The 5,000-nt window shown below is 34.9% G+C and overlaps 1 protein-coding gene across 1 annotated transcript in view; it reads right to left on the bottom strand.

Moving 5' to 3' along the window:
• Positions 1–4,850: 4,850 nt before the first annotated feature.
• Positions 4,851–5,000, bottom strand: part of LOC135212502 (chorion peroxidase-like) — a 14,456-nt gene continuing 14,306 nt past the window's right edge. Inside the window, exon 9 of the mRNA XM_064245998.1 lies at positions 4,851–5,000. This exon is cut by the window's right edge and continues 203 nt beyond it. The gene's annotated coding sequence lies outside the window, so the exon portion shown is untranslated.

Genomic DNA, 5,000 nt, shown 5'->3' with positions numbered 1-5,000 from the left:
TCACCAGGCTGTTCGTCTACTTCGTTTTATAATATAATTATCTTAATATTTCTGTCTGGGTCGGCGGGGCTGACGTTTTCGTCGATGATCTTTTTGAGGGCTTGTTCGTCCTCCTTGTACCACCGGTGCCCATTGTAGAAAAGCTTGATGGGCTCTGCAACATCGGGGCGGGGTTCCTGGTGGTACCAGGCTTCCATATTTTTCCTTATAGATTCATCAACAGCACGATTGGTGTGTCCGTTGTCGACGAGGACCTGGGCGGCGCGCTCCAACTCACTGTGTGTGTCATTCCAGGAGGAACAGCGTGAGAGGGCCCTCCTGACGAAGGCGCTGATGGTGGAGCGCTTATACCTCTCAGGGCACTCGCTCTCACCGTTCATGCACAATCACAGGTTCGTCGGCTTCGTGTACACCTTCGTGCTGAATTCGGAATCTCGCTGTTCGACAAGAACGTCAAGGAAGGGGAGGCGGCTGTCTTTGCAATGTTCAATCGTGAACGTGAGGCAGCTGTGGTCGTGGAATGCCCGTCGCAGCTCGCTTAATTCTGCCAGTTTTTTTAACAGTATTTGCCTAAAAGAGGGTCTTCTACCAAAAAATTATTATTATTATTATTATTCTTAGGTTACTAATTTAATTATTCCATATGTTCTCTTTCCTTTTAGCTGGGCCTCTTGCTGGAACTCATGGAAGATTATCCAGGATTCAATATTGGGAACTTCTATCTGATCTCGAAAAGCCAGCTCATTCAGGTAAAAGGAATTATAATTTTTTTTATGCTTAGGTGAGTTTTCGTTTTTCTGTGTCTGTATAGATAGTCACTATAACAATAGATTCACATCAACCGTGCATTTGATGACTAGGCCAGTCCCTTACGACGCTCCACTGATTGGCTGTTGATAAGCCAATCACAGTGTTGGAAACTCCCAGTCTCTCTCGAGAGTTCACATGTGTAGGATCTATGTTCCACCTCTCATGCTGACGAATACGTATTTGAAATCTATTCCTCAGGAGAGGTGGAACATACATCCTACCCATGTGAAACTCTCTCGAGAGACCTAGAGTTTCTGGCCCTGTGATTGGCTATCAACAGCCAATCAGGAGCGTCGTAAGGGACTGGCCTAGACATCAAATGCACGGTTGATATGAATCTACTATAGTACCCATGTGTGGATATATATATATATATATATATATATATATATATATATATATATATATATAATTATATAGTATATAATATGTATATGTATATATATATATATATATATATATATATATATATATGTATATATATATATATATATATATATATATATATATATAATATCTTTCCTATTTCTGTATTGCAGATTAGCAGTTTCATCGCCACTTACGTCATCATCTTGTTGCAATTCAGTGTTAACGACAAGCCTAACGATAATGTCTCAGAAGAAGTAGTTTAACTCTCTCTCTCTCTCTCTCTCTCTCTCTCTCTCTCTCTCTTTCATCGGAAAGTCGAGCAATCAAGAAGATAAATAAGTTCATGAGACAATTATACACACTCTCTCTCTCTCTCTCTCTCTCTCTCTCTCTCTCTCTCTCTCTCTCTCCATTCATTATTTTAGTACAGTTACTAACACCTTACTTTCTTTGTTAAATACTTGCATAAATAAAAGTTTGCATGGAGCCAATTGCTCTTACCCAATTGATATATTTGTTGTTTTTTGTCGAGAAACTCAAGAAGTAAACACTTGCTATTCATCTAGGAACAAATAGGCCTTTTATTTATTTATGTATTTGTTTATATATTTATATATTTATCTATATCCTTAATTATTTATTAATTTATTAGCTAATTCATTTATTCATCTATGTATTTAATTTAGCGTGACTATATCCCATTCCAATTAGGGTTGTGGGTAGGGAGATCAGTCGGGAACGCGGGGAGATTTCTAGGGGGGGGGGGGGGGGGTTGGGTGGGGGGGGGGGGTGGGGCGGGGGGTGGTTTGATAGGGGGAGGGGGGAAGTATAGTAAAACCACAGTCATGAATTCAGTGTTGGTGTGTTTTTCTTTTTGTGTGGCCTCTATGACTGAAAAAGGTCTGTGTTATTATTATTATTTTTTTACCTATTATTATTATTATTATTGTATTATTATTATTATTATTATTATTATTATTATTATTATTATTATTATTATTATTATTATTTGCATATGCAAGCCTATATAAAATACAAATAACACCTCGAGTACAGAGCACCCACGAATAACAAACAACATGAAAAGACTAAACAAATATTCCCCTAGGCACTCATTCATTATTCACTATTCTCTTTCATTCATTAAAGCTGTTTACGTTACTCGGAACGCTTATTCATGTTCTATTATTCTCGTTCATTCATTAGAAGGTGCGCACATTATTCATCACTGACCGTATCATGAAGTGAAAGGGTTTATTGATCCCCATGCAATTGTAAATTACACTTCCAGTTTTCCTTTATAAAAAAACTTTGAGTGTGAACTGAATAGTAAAAGTTTTTACACTTATTAAGAAGCTCTATTGATTGAATGAAATGATTGATGCAGTCACTTGATGTCACTCATGACCGCTTGAGTAAGCGATGGGGGTGTTTGTCGGAAGTTATTGAAGCATGCATAAAATTATTACAGGTTAATAGTGCTCTTTTTCATCAGTGGGAGGCGTGAAGTTTGATTTTATATTTGCTGGTAATTCGCAATTTTAAACTGCTGCATTTCACAGAGTTATATTAAAAAAAATTGTCACTTTATTTTATTAAGACATCTGATGTTGGAAAGTATGTTGAAATTCTGCTAATGGTCCAAATAGTTTATTGGCAAATTTTCAACAATTTTATCAGTTTTAACATAGCCACCAAACTCAGTTCGACTCAGACATTGAAACTATTTCATATAAATTCCAAAATTCATTTCTTGGCTAAAAAGTTTCAACAACTTTGACAGTTTTAATCCAGTCGTCACACTTAACTGGACTTAAACAGTCAGAGTGCAATTTTATAAATTGAAAAATGCCTGGAAAACAAAACTATGAAAAAGACAATAACTCAAATTTAATCATCTTCCAGTCTACCGTACAATAAGCACTTGTCTTTTTATGGTGTTGATACAATAGACTTCAGTACCATTAAAAATAGGTATTCTTACTGGGGAAGATAATTGCTTCAATGCAACAATAACAGAGTTATGATTTTACCCTTATAAAAGCAATGTTGTAACTAAACGTAGTCTAAATAAAATCACTTTCCATGGATATATTGGAAATAAAAATGACCAAGGTACATGACCATGGGACCGGACCAGGGAAGATGATCATGGGACATGACCAGAAGACATGGCCATGAGGCATAACCAGGGAATAAGGACGTACCTAGGGTCATGGACAGCCGGGATGGCCAGGAGACATGACCAGGGAATAGGAATAGGAGACATGACTAGGAGACATGACCATACTACATGACTAGAGATGACCAGGGAAGAGGGCCATAGGACAGGACCACTGGACATGAATTGGAGACATGACCAGGTTACATTACCAGGGTACAGGATCAGGAGACCTGACCATGGGACATGACCAACATGACCGTGGTACATGATCGGGAAACATGACCAGGGGAGAGGACCATGGGACATGACCAAGGCACATGACAAAAAGACATGATAAGGGGAAATGACTAGGAAAACTTGAAATTAGGGTTAATTCAAGAAAAGAATACATTCTGGGTAACTTTAGATGGTTAGCGCTAATGTAACTTTGAATGAAATATGTTAAAAAAAATTTTTTTTAAATCTACCATTATCAAGTAATCAGAAACACAGTGGTCAAAAATTCATTGTAAATAATGATAAATGATAAACATGAATATTGCATTTACGTAATATCTAAATAAAGTTATAAAGTTACAATCTAAAGGAAAAAATGCATAATAAAATAATAAAAAGTCTTGAAGTGTATCATTATTATTCAGAAGATGACCCCTATTCGTATGGAACAGGACCATCACAGCCTCCAAAGATTATTATTATTATTATTATTATTATTATTATTATTATTATTATTATTATTATTATTATTATTATTATTATTATTATTATTATTATTATTATTATTATTATTATTATAACTTTTTCACCCGAATTTGATTTATATAGAATATTCTCAATTTTTCTTATTATCTTTTTCTCAACAGCATGTAGCTGGTGTTTCAGGTACCAGCTATGCTGTTGACAAAAAGATAATAGGAAATATTCACAAGATTCTATATAAATCACATGCCGCTGAAAACAGCTATATATGCCAATGCTACTGCCCTCAGAGAAGGCCTCCTTCCTAATTATTATTATTATTATTATTATTATTATTATTATTATTATTATTATTATTATTATTATTATTCTACTGAAGGAGAGTGCTGCTTCAGCTGCAATTATTTTATAGAAGTTCTTTTCTATTCTTCTTACAAAATAAATAGATCATGCTTGAAAGAGGGTCTCCTACCTCAATATTTTATTATTATTATTATTATTATTATTATTATTATTATTATTCCTTCCGGATATCTGTGTATACTGGAAACAGGCCTTCTTTAGGCTGGTGTTATCAAAGGCGCGGAGTATCAGGAACAGGCTTGGAGTCGACAACAGGTATTTAGGTCTGCTTCCTATTATTATTATTATTATTATTATTATTATTATTATTATTATTATTATTATTCAGAAGAGGACCCCTTTTCCTATGGAACAGGCCTACCTCAGGGACCATTGGCTGGAAATTCAATCTTCCTATTATTATTATTATTATTATTATTATTATTATTATTATTATTATTATTATTATTATTATTATTATTATTATTCAGAAGAGGACCCCTTTTCCTATGTAACAGGCAGGCCTACATCAGGGACAATTGGCCTGAAATTCAATCTTCCAAGGAATATAAAGATATTCATTACAACGAAGTAACAGGAGTTGTAAGGGAAAAAA

This window comes from Macrobrachium nipponense, chromosome 19 (assembly GCF_015104395.2).
Source record: "Macrobrachium nipponense isolate FS-2020 chromosome 19, ASM1510439v2, whole genome shotgun sequence".
NCBI classification, from domain to species: Eukaryota; Metazoa; Arthropoda; class Malacostraca; order Decapoda; family Palaemonidae; genus Macrobrachium; species Macrobrachium nipponense.
The sequence above is the reverse complement of the archived record's forward strand: the minus strand, read 5'-3'. Positions and strand labels throughout refer to the sequence as shown.